Source organism: Ranitomeya variabilis, chromosome 3 (assembly GCF_051348905.1).
Source record: "Ranitomeya variabilis isolate aRanVar5 chromosome 3, aRanVar5.hap1, whole genome shotgun sequence".
Lineage (NCBI taxonomy): Eukaryota > Metazoa > Chordata > Amphibia > Anura > Dendrobatidae > Ranitomeya > Ranitomeya variabilis.
The window spans coordinates 600,722,211-600,734,527 of record NC_135234.1 but is presented as its reverse complement, the minus strand read 5'-3'; the positions used below and the strand labels follow the sequence as shown (position 1 = coordinate 600,734,527).

Here is a 12,317-nt window from a genome sequence, read left to right as displayed (position 1 = left end):
GGAAACTGTGTAGTAGTGTCTGTCCTCCAAAATGACTGAAATCATATTTCCTGTCACATGTTCACATGGACAACCCTCAAACGCAATTCAAACGTATGGATTTATTTGGGAATTTCACCAGATTTGCGTCTGGCTGCATTTGCAATTGCCTTCAATGGCATAATTAACGCCTTCGTTAGTCTTGCGTTAGCTTGACCGGACCCAAAAACGCTGCAAGCCACGTTCCAAGGTATGTCATAAAAAAACATAATGTGACAAACGCATGCCAATTTTGGCATGCGTCATGATTAGTGTTGAGCGATACCGTCCGATACTTGAAAGTATCGGTATCGGAAAGTATCGGCCGATACCGGCAAAGTATCGGATCCAATCCGATACCGATACCCGATACCAATACAAGTCAATGGGACTCATGTATCGGACGGTATCCCTGATGGTTCCCAGGGTCTGAAGGAGAGGAAACTCTCCTTCAGGCCCTGGGAACCATATTAATGTGTAAAAGAAAGAATTAAAATAAAAAATATTGCTATACTCACCTCTCCGACGCAGCCTGCACCTTACCGAGGGAAGCGGCAGCGTTCTTTGTTTAAAATTCGCGCTTTTCTTTCCTTTACGTGAAGTCCCGGCTTGTGATTGGTCGCGTGCCGCCCATGTGGCCGGGACGCAACCAATCACAGCAAGCCGTGACGTAATTTCAGGTCCTTCAGGATTTTAAAATTACGTTCCGGCGTTGTGATTGGTTGCGTCGCAGTCACATGGGCGACGCAACCAATCACAGCAAGCCGTGACGTAATTTCAGGTCCTTCAGGATTTTAAAATTACGTCCCGGCTTTGTGATTGGTTGCGTCACGGTCAACCAATCACAAGCCGGGAGGCTGGACACGCGCGCATTTTAAAATGCGCGCTTGTCCAACCTCCCGTGACGTCCCGGCTTGTGATTGGTTGCTTCGCGGTCAACCAATCACAAGCCGGGAGGCTGGACACGCGCGCATTTTAAAATGCGCGCTTGTCCAACCTCCCGTGACGTCCCGGCTTGTGATTGGTTGCTTCGCGGTCAACCAATCACAAGCCGGGAGGCTGGACAAGCGCGCATTTTAAAATGCGCGTGTGTCCAGCCTCCCGGCTTGTGATTGGTTGATCGCGACGCAACCAATCACAAGCCGGGACGTCACGGGAGGCTGGACAAGCGCGCATTTTAAAATGCGCGCGTGTCCAGCCTCCCGGCTTGTGATTGGTTGATCGCGACGCAACCAATCACAAGCCGGGACGTCACGGGAGGCTGGACAAGCGCGCATTTTAAAATGCGCGCGTGTCCAGCCTCCCGTGACGTCACGGCTTGTGATTGGTTGCGTCGCCCATGTGACTGCGACGCAACCAATCACAAAGCCGGGACGTAATTTTAAAATCCTTAAGGACCTGAAATTACGTCACGGCTTGCTGTGATTGGTTGCGTCGCCCATGTGACTGCGACGCAACCAATCACAAAGCCGGGACTTCACGTAAGGAAAGAAAAGCGCGAATTTTAAACAAAGAACGCTGCCGCTTCCCTCGGTAAGGTGCAGGCTGCGTCGGAGAGGTGAGTATAGCAATATTTTTTATTTTAATTATTTCTTTTACACATTAATGTTGTTTCGATACCGATACCCGATACCACAAAAGTATCGGATCTCGGTATCGGAATTCCGATACAGCAAATATCGGCCGATACCCGATACTTGCGGTATCGGAATGCTCAACACTAGTCATGATGCGTCAGACAATGCAAGTCTATGGGTGTGTTACAATGTCCGTTACATTGCGTTTTAACTACTTTAAAACGTGTCCGTTAGATTGACTCACCTAGCGCAATGTGAACCTAGCCTAACAGCTGACCAGCTCTCACTCACCCTGACTGTGATTGGTAAACATTTGAAGTTTCTGTGGCTGGAAACCTGTGTGTTGACACTTAGAATGGTGACAGAGGAAGGAGAAGCAGCAGATAGGGTTATTGGGATGGCCGGTGGTTGGTGAGGCTCACTAGTCTGCATTTTAGCCCTGTAAGATTCCCACATTAAGGCAAGTTGATCGTGCATATGCCAGTACATGCATGTAGTTGTCAAATTATTGCAATTTTTGCCTCTGCTGAGGTTTTTCTTGCAAATTTGACAGATAATGTGTTGGGCCATCCTTTGCTGTGTCAAAAAACACCCAGGCTAGACTACCTTTGCTGCTCCTGCAAACTGCACGCTCGCGAACAGTGCTGACTGCTGGCAGAGTTGCAGCTGAGGATGCAGTGCTTGTCCCGGTTGAGTCATTTCATGTCTGTATGTGAAGCAGCAATGTAACCTCATCTTCCTCCTCCATCTTCTCATTTGAGCTTCTCAGCTGCATACCTCTGGGTTCACACCAAGTGTGATCTACAACCTCATTGTCATCCTCTCTGTTCTCACACTCTTCACCCTGAGAGTCATCCTCCTTCTCTTCCTGCTCCGACACCACAGTACAGTCCACATGCACTTCTGGTATCTGAGCTGAGTATCATCAGGATTACCTCCACCTTTGGTGGTTAACATCTGTTATTGAGGGTCTGGATACTTCTTCATCTGGCCCCAAATCCAGAATGGCCCATCTATTGCTCCCCACAGTCAGTTGGGCTTTTGGAAATTTTTGACGGGTGAAACAAGAGTGATGAGGGTGCCACCTCTGAGGACTATTCTGTGTGTGATGTTAAGGTGGAGGAAGAGAAGGAGAAGCAACTTGATGCAGCGCTCGCCCTCCACTCGAGCACATGCTCTTTGTAAGCCTCATCTAAAAAAGCGTAAAGCTATGCGGCTGCCAAAGAAAGGGAGTCAAGTAGGCCGGCCAGTAACAGATGTCATCAGTGGTCTTTGGATAGGACCAGACTGTGTTTATTCAGTTGAGTTTTCATTCACATTAACACCTAACCCACCTACACGTCAAAAACCAAGCCTATTCCCTCCTCCACCATGACCTTGCTTTTTCCCACTCATGTTGTAAGTAGCCTTCTTCTCTTGTACTGACAGTTTTAGAACAAACTATTTGGATTAGCTGATTGTACCTAGTGGCTGTAACACTATATTAGGCCTAATGATTTTGAAGTGGAAATCTGGCCTTCTTATTTGCCACTGAAACATAGTGTTAGCACAAACGATTTTGACTAGCAAATGGGGTTTCCAGAGACTGCCACACAGTTTTTGCCCAATCTACTTCGATGCTGGAAGATCGATTTCACACAGGATAAGTTCACTTTCAGCAACAGCACTAGTGCAGGAGCGACCTCTCTGCACTGTGACAATGAGAAAATGGCTCCAGCAAAACAAAATGTTCCTTTTTATGTGGCCAGGGACATGTGACTTTGACAGCCAATCACAGAAGACCCTGAGTCATGATGTTGTGGATGGTTTCTGCACCCACATAAAGTTAAGAGAAAAAAAAAAGAATGCGCTGCTCCTATAATTTCTTCAGATGCTCCTTTAACCCCTCCACATCCCCTTCCCTCATTAAACATGTCCCTCCTTTCCCGCTCCTAAGACAGCAACGCTATCCTAGCCAAAAGTCATACAAAAGCATTAGTGGAAACACAATGATTTACCAAACTGTGTCTGACCTTTGCTGGCTTTGAAAATGCTTGTGAAAGTGAAATGCTTGTCAAATGCTTGTGAAAGTGAACATAAATCCGAATGTGCTACATTTGTGCCGAATTTGAGATTGGCAAATGTTTTCTGAACACGTTTGCTCATCTCTATTTGTCATAACAAAATCCAGGGTCATCAACAAGATCAGAAGTTAGACGCAGAGAAGCATACACATCTAACTATAGGAAATTGTAGTGGGCTGAGTGATGGAACCACTGCCCCAAAACCCAAGTAATGTTTGGAGTGGCATGACTAGGAGCATCTCCCAATCTGACTGCGGATACACAGCAGCTAACAACACTGAGATCGGAGGAGAAACAAGGGAAGTGGTCCAAGTGCTACTCCAGGACTTACCTTGGGTAAATGGCAGCTGACCCCTTGGAACAGGTAGCTGCCATGGCCTGGGGAAATGTCCAACAGATGCAGACAGGCAGAGACTGTGCAAAGCAGTGTGTCAGATCAGCGATCTGAGAGGCACTGCAGGAAGGCTTCCCGTCGCCTGCTCTGAGCAGGCGCTTGAAAGCCACCTCCCTGCAGGACCTGGAAGGCCCCCGTGGCCATTTTGGATCTGGGGCCTGCAGGGAGGAGGAGGAGGGAGGAGGAGGAGGTAGGAGACCCTTGGAGCAACGCGATCATATCGCATTGCTCCGAGGGTCTCAGAGAAGCACGCAGGGAGCCCCCTCCCTGCGCGATGCTTCCCTGTGCGGACGGAACGCTGTGATCATGTTTGATCCTAGTGTTCCAGGGGTTAATGTGTTGGGAGCGGTCCATGACTGCTCCTGGCACATAGTGCCGGATATCAGCTGTAATAATCAGCTGACACCCGGCGGCGATTTGCCGCGCTCCCACCATGAGTGTGGCTGATCGTGATGGATGTACTATCCCTGTAGGATAGCTGCGGAGACACCGTCACGTGTTTCTCAATGCAAGCAGTGAATAGCCAGACCTTTCCCCGGGAAGGAACAACCACGGGAAGGGCAGCATCCAATACAGGAAAACCACCTATGCCAATCATGGTATCCATCCACAGACAGCTGTTTCGGGGTGTTTGCCCCTCATCAGTGTGGAGTAGGAATCTGGCTATTAGGAGCAGTGCCTAGTAAAAGGCTGTAAAGGCACAGATGATTGGCCTCGGGGAGACCAAAACATCCAACACCGCGGAGACACCATCACGTGTTTCTCAACGCAGTGATCCAGAACACTGCCCCCATCCCTTATGGGAAATATGCAAATGCATGTAGGATAGCTGCGGAGACACCATCACGTGTTTCTCAACGCAAGCAGTGAATAGCCAGACCTTTCCCTGAGAAGGAACAACCACGGGAAGGGCAGCATCCAATAAAGGAAAACATCCAATACAGGAAAACCACCTATGCCAAGCATGGTATCCATCCACAGACAGCAGTTTCTTTTTTTTTTTTTTTTTTCTTTTCTCCCTCAGATGGGAAAATCCACGGTCCAGAAATCCAAGACCAACGAAAGAATCCCAAACAGCTGCGTCAAATCCAAAACACAAAAGCTGTTCCCATCATCATCGGAAAATTTCAGTTTGATACAACATCAGAAAAAACAAATCAAGACATATTTACAAGATATCTCCACTTCTTCACCTTCCAAATCCCTTCGGCATCCACCTCCCCCCTTCTCCTTTTATCCCATAGAAAACACACATACATCTTCCCCAAAATCACTTTTAGACTATTCTTTACTACAATTTCCTTCCTCTTAAAAACATACACATTCCTCACATCCCATAATACTTCCTTTATACATGCAACCATTAACCACAACACTCTCTCCTTCACTCCATCACACATTCCCAAGCCAAACATGAACAACTCGAACGATAACAAGCTCACACCACACAATTCTTTACACAACGGTCCCATTCTTCCAATCACCTCCCTAGCATAATGACAATTCCAAAACACATGCATTACACTTTCCCTTCCATCACACCCACCTCTTGGACACATATCACTTCTCCCCAACCCACGATTCTTCTGAAATTCTCTAACTGGTAACACTCCATGCAAAGACTGCCACACAATCTCACTCTGCCTATTCGTCATACCGTCCAACCGCACTTTCTTCCATACTTTTTCTATATCATTCCCTCTTACCATGTTTATTCCACACTCTGTCTCTCTACATTCAATCATCCTATACACAGCCTTCTTATTACTCAACAACCTAACATCCACATCACACAACTCATACTTCACCAAAAATTTATAAACCCACACATACCATCTAGGCACATCAAAAGCAACCGGATACCTCAGATCCCTCTCTCGCCACCTCAAACGGAATAAATACGCCCCAAACAAAAACCTACACAGACAAGAAAACTTCCCATCCATCCTAATCACTCTCAACACAAAAACCACAATATTTACACCAAAAAACACCTCAAGGTTTGGAAAACCCAATCCACCTTTTTCTAGACGTTTCACCAAAACCTCCCTCCTAGCCCTCTCCATTCTAGAATTCCACAAAAACACAAACAGAATCCTATTTAACCCCCTCATACACATATACCCCGGCGGAAAGACCACTGCAATATATAAGAAAATAGGCAAAATCACACTTTTAATAACTAAGATTTTTCCAAAAAACAAAAGACTTCTCATCTTCCAAAAACATAACTTCCGCTCAACCTTTCCTTTCGCATCATCCCAACTTTCTTTCCCATCCAAACTCTCTGAAAATTTCACCCCCAAAACCTTAATAGACCCAGTCACCTCATTCACTCCTACATCCTTACTTAAAACCCCTCCCCCAAAAACCTTACACTCACTCTTCTCCCAATTCACCTTAAATGCTGACGCACCACAAAAAATAGACACTAATACCTTCACCCGCCTCACAGAATACTCTGAATCACACAACACACACACGTCATCCATATAACCACTAACCTTCCATTCCCTCCCCCCACCTCCTGGCACTTGTACACCTCTATTCACTTTATCTTTCCTCAACATACAAAGCAATGGTTCAATTGCACAGATAAAAACCACAGGAGACAAAGGACAACCTTGTCGCACACCTGAAAAAACATTCACTCTTCTACCCACATAACCATTCATCAAAACACAACTATAAATGTCCTTATATAAGCTCCTCACCCTCCAAACAAAATCAGGCGGAAACCCCATTCTCAATAATACCCGGAACAAAAAACTATGTGCTAACCGATCATACGCCTTTTCAAAGTCCAAACTCAAAACAAATACACTCTTCTTCCGACTCATACAGTCCCACAAACAATCTCTCAACATACACACACACTCATGTATACGTCTCCCAGGCACCGCACAATACTGTTCATCCCCAATCACACTCTCTATCACATCACGCATCCTATTCGCCATTACTTTCGCATAGATCTTATAATCGCAATTCAACAACGTTATCGGTCTCCAATTTTTTAAAGTCTTCAAATCTCCTTTTTTAGGTATTAACACAACCATCCCTGCACGCATACTCTCAGCCTCCTCCATACTAGACCACATATACTTACACACATCCACAAAATCCTTACCAATCACATGCCACATCACCCTATAAAACTCTATAGGAAGACCATCCTCTCCTGGAGTCTTATTTAATGCCATGCTATTCATTACCTTCCATACCTCATCACCTCTCACCTCACCCATCACTCTCTCTCTCTCCATCTCACTCAATTTATTTTCTCGTTCAAATAATTTTTTATTATAACTTTGAAATTTAATATTAGCATGTGGAAATAATCATATAGTCAGCTCGCAAGGGAATAGGGGTAAGGAGAGGGAGGGAGGTAGGGGGGATGGGTTTGGGGAAAGGTAACCTGTGATCATACTTATTCAAATAATTTTATTATATCTTTGAAATTTAATATTAGCATGTGGAGTCAGCTCACAAGGGAATAGGGGAAGGGAGAGGGAGGGAGGTAGGGGAGGGTGAGTTTGGGGAAAGGTAAGAACAACATTGTGGACACGCTGTCCATTTTAAACAAAATTTTATAATGATTAACAATTGTTTAACAGATTAACATATAGTAACATATAATAGCATATAGCATATAATAAATCGTATTATCCTCACAGGTGTATAGAAGCCATCATCTTTCCTTTTAATGCGATAGGTTAGGTTACCTCAACCCATTTCTTCCATTTCCTATCATGTTTCGTATAGTAATTATTTGCTATTGCGAAGTTTTCTTCGTATGTCTTGTGTAAGTTAATTTGGTCTATAATTTCAGTAAAAGCCGGTAAAATCGGATTCTTCCAATGGAAAGCTATGATTTGTTTGACCACAAGGCAGATATGGATGATAAGAGATCTCACATTTGTGCCTATTTTTTCCCAGTTCAGGGACAACAAGGCCATTGCAGGGGTAACTATATTACCTGTTAATAATTTGTTAATTAATTTTATGGCTTGCCTCCATAAGGGTTTTACCCGGGGGCATGACCAAAACACATGTAGCAAACTTCCACGCTCTCCACATTCTCTCCAGCATAATGGAGATCCTCCTGACGGTAGATGAGAAAGGCGAGCCGGAGTGTAGTACCATCTTGTTATTATTTTATAGTAGGCCTCTTTCAGTGTCATGCAGATGTTTGATGCATAAGTAAAGTGGATTGCATTTTCCCACTGTTCTAGAGTGAACGTTACATTCAGATCCCCTTCCCATTTTATCATATGAGCTAACTTATTAAATTGTGTGTCATTGTTAAACCACCGATATATTTGCTTGTTACTCCAAAATAAATTGTGTGTGGGTTTTTTTAGTAAATTAATAGTTGCTTCAGATATTTTTGGTTTGTTTGTAATGAATTTTTGAGCTTGGTCCTTTAGTACCATGTAAGGGAAAAAGGCTGAGGAGGGTATTTTAAATTTTTGTTTAATAGAGCTGAAGGTGAGAAATTTAACCCCATCATGGATATCATTTAATTTTTGAATCCCATTGTCTCTCCATATGGGGGAGGGGTTAATATTTTGGGTAAGCATGATAATCTCTATCGGGGTATTTTGGAGGAGGACTTTCCTGTTGGAGCCTCTCTTTCGTTTGGACAATTTATTCCAGGCATATATAATGGGAGAAAAGATAGGGTGATGGGCGTAGGCCTTATAAGGTTTGTTGAGAATATGGTCAAAAACCAATTATTTGGGAGATTTCCTATGGTTAAGTTCAATTTCAAGGTCAAGCCAATTCGGAGGATCTTCTTTCATGAACCAATACTGGCTTTGTTTTATTAAATTCGATAGATATAAAGCTGTAATGTTTGGTAAGCCTATGCCCCCAAATTCCTTGCATTTATATAGAATGTTTGTGGAAATGCGGGCCCTTTTTTTATTCCAAATAAACATATTTATTGTTGATTGGAAGCTAGTCAGGTAGGAAGTGTTGATTTTTAGGGGAAGTGTTCTCAGTATATAAGAGATTTTTGGGATGATAAAAATTTTAGTTGCCAATACTCTGCCCCACCATGAGAGGTCTTTAGTACCGAGGAAACCCAGGTCTTTGTTTATATTTTCCAAGAGTTTGTTCAAGTTTTTCTTCATTAATGTGTCTAAGTTTTTTGAAATGATTGTACCTAGATAGTCTAGGTCTCCTTCCGACCAACTGAATGAAACAATATCTTTTATTTTCTTTGTTTCTAATTCCGTCAAGTAAAATGGCAATATTTTGGATTTATTTTCATTTATCTTAAAAAAGGTAATAGTTGAAAAAAATTGAATGTTTTTTTGTAGCTCCGAAACTGATTCATAGGGGTCCGTCAGGGTAAACATCATGTCGTCGGCAAAGAGCCCTATCTTATAATGGCGTGTTCGCGTTTGTAGACCTTTTATGGAATTATTTTGCCTAATTGATTGCGCCAGTGGTTCCATTGATAAAATAAAAAGCAGCGAAGATAAAGGGCACCCTTGTCATGTACCATTTGAAATGTTAAATGGTGTAGAGGAGTAATTGTTTGCATAAATTTTGGCTGTTGGTTTTGAATAGAGTGCCATTACGCTGTTGATATATTTTTCATTAAACCCAAATTTTTGAAGTACTGATGTTAAATAAAGCCAATTTAATCGGTCAAAAGCCTTTTCGGCGTCTAGAGTAATAATTACAGATGGCACTTTAGAGGAATGAATCAATTTAATTGAGTTGATAAGTCTTCTAGTACCATCTGGCGCTTGACGACCTGTTATAAAACCCATTTGGTCCCCATGAACCAATAACGGCAAATAGGATTTGAGCCTATTTGCAATTAGCTTGGAGTAAATTTTCAGATCTGTATTGATTAAGGAAATTGGCCTGTAATTATTAACAAGGGTTAAGTCCGAATTGTGTTTGGGAATTAAAATAATTGTCGATTCTAACATTTCTGCTGGGAATTTACCTGAGGAACTAGCTATATTAAAAAGGTTTTGTAGATGTGGGGAGAGTAATTTGGTGAAGGTTTTATAATATTCGTTTCCGAAACCATCTGGGCCTGGCGATTTAAAGTCCTTGAGTTGAAGAATGGTTCTTTCTATTTCTTCTAGGGAAAAGGGGGAGGTTAGGTTTTCTAAATCACCAAGGGTCAATTTTGGAAGGCTAATTGAGGTCAAGAATTTTTCAATGTCAGAAATATTGGGAAGTGGGGTGGAGGGTTGGGAATGTAAATTATACAATTTGCTGTAATAATCTGCGAAGGAGTTGGCTATATCTTGGGGATGAGATACCGTTGTACCATTTTTTGTTTGTATTTTGGTGATCCTGTTTACTTGTCTTATCTTTTTCATTCTATTAGTCATGTATCGCGTTGGCTTATTAATTGAGGAATACTGCTTCATTTTGGAAATTTTGACCATTGTGTGGTATGATGAAAAAATGATTTTCTTGAGCTCCTGCCTGAGTTTTAGTAGCTCTGTTTTAATTTGAGTAGATGGGGGGTTTGAATTTAGTTGTTCGCTTTCCTTATCTTTTATTTTATTTTGAATATCCTCAATATGGATCCTAAACACTCTTTTCCTTTTTGCAGAGATTTGGATCATGATGCCCCTTATGACCGCTTTATGGGCGCACCAATGGGTGAATGGGGTTGTTTCGGTAGGTGAGTTTTCTGTGAAATAATTTGTTAGTGATTTTTCTATTATTGATCTATGATCAGGGTGGTGTAATAGGTTAGTGTCACATTTCCATAGTGGATTTTTATTAATCGTATGGCCAACTTGAATTTCTGCTGAAACTGGGGAGTGGTCCGAGAAGGTTTTCCTTTCTATAGTAATTCTATGGATCTTGGGGAGTGTAAAGATATCTGATAGGATTAAGTCAATTCGTGACGCTGATTGATGAGGGTCAGATAAATGGGAGAATTCAATTGAAGTGGTGTTTAGGCACCGAAAGATGTCAAATAATTCATTTTGATGTATCCAATTGTCTAAAGTGTGTGGTCTGTATCTATTTGGGTTGGAGGAATCCATATTTGCATTCGGAACCATATTAAAGTCTCCCAACCAAATCATGGCACCTCTCTTGACTGATATGACTTTTTTATTTACTTTGTTTAGGAAAGCTATTTGACCCGTGTTGGGGGCGTAGATATTAACGATTGTGCAAATCTGGTTATTCAGAGAACCAACAAGAATATGAAATCTCCCTTTAGCATCTTTGATCTCCTCTAGAAATTCAAATGAGATAGTTCCTTTGATGATGGTGACCACGCCAGCTTTCTTTTTTGTGTTGTCAGACTTGTAGATATGTGGGAAGTTTTTATGCAAAAATTTTGGGTTGTCTGTGTGTTTAAATTTGGATTCCTGTATACAAATTATATCGGCATGGCTTTTAATTAGTTCTCTCCAAAGGGTGTGTCTTTTGTGTGGACTATTTAAACCTCTTACGTTGTAAGATAATATTTTAAGCTCATTGTGTATAAGCAAACCTGTGAGGATTAACAAACCTATATACTTTAAATAAAAGTAAGAACAATAAACAGTAAACTGAAATGTCCACTTGAAGTGGTCCACTGCGGTGAACCTGACTTCACCTGTTGGGGGGAAAAGTTCGTGTTACTAGCTCCCAAGCAACACCTTCTTGGTTGTTGAACTTATACCCATGTAACATTAACAAGAACGACCAAAGATAGGTATTAGCTTCTTATCGGGATAGTTTCCCATTTAAGTAAACAATAAACTTGATCAAAAACTCTTCATGTTTTACCATCAGAGTCAAGGCGATCCTTATGTCGTGGTTGAAGAGGAATACTGATGGAGTGCAAGAAGTCTCTGCCTTCTTCTGGAGAATTAAGAACGATAAAGTTGCCTTTGTAGTTGACTATTAACTTGAGTGGGAATCCCCACTTATAGGAGATTTCATTGTCCCTGAGAGGTATGGTAATGCTTTGAAAAGTTTCCCTCCCTTCAATCGTTTCTTTGGAGAGGTCAGCATATATTTTTAGTTTTTCAAATGGCTCAGGGAAATGTTTATTTTCTCTAAAGTAATTTTGGATTCTTTCTTTTGTTTTGAAGAAGTGCACTCTCATGAGTGTGTCTCTGGGTAGGTCTTTAGGGATGGTGGGCGGTTTTCGCAGCCTATGTATTCTGTCAATTTCTAGCTCTTGCTCCGTTAGGGAGGGAATAATTTTCCTGAATAATTTTTTGGTAAATTCCTCCAGTTTGTTTGGGCCTATGGTCTCGGGGATGCCCCTAATTTTAA

General features: G+C 42.2%; 1 long non-coding RNA gene across 1 annotated transcript; it reads left to right on the top strand.

The window, feature by feature from the left end:
- The first annotated feature begins 7,987 nt into the window (after positions 1-7,987).
- On the top strand, positions 7,988-11,987 carry LOC143818422 (uncharacterized). The gene is made up of 3 exons (XR_013224533.1): positions 7,988-8,018; positions 10,645-10,712; positions 11,829-11,987. It is a non-coding gene; the product is annotated as an uncharacterized LOC143818422 (long non-coding RNA).
- Positions 11,988-12,317: the final 330 nt, after the last annotated feature.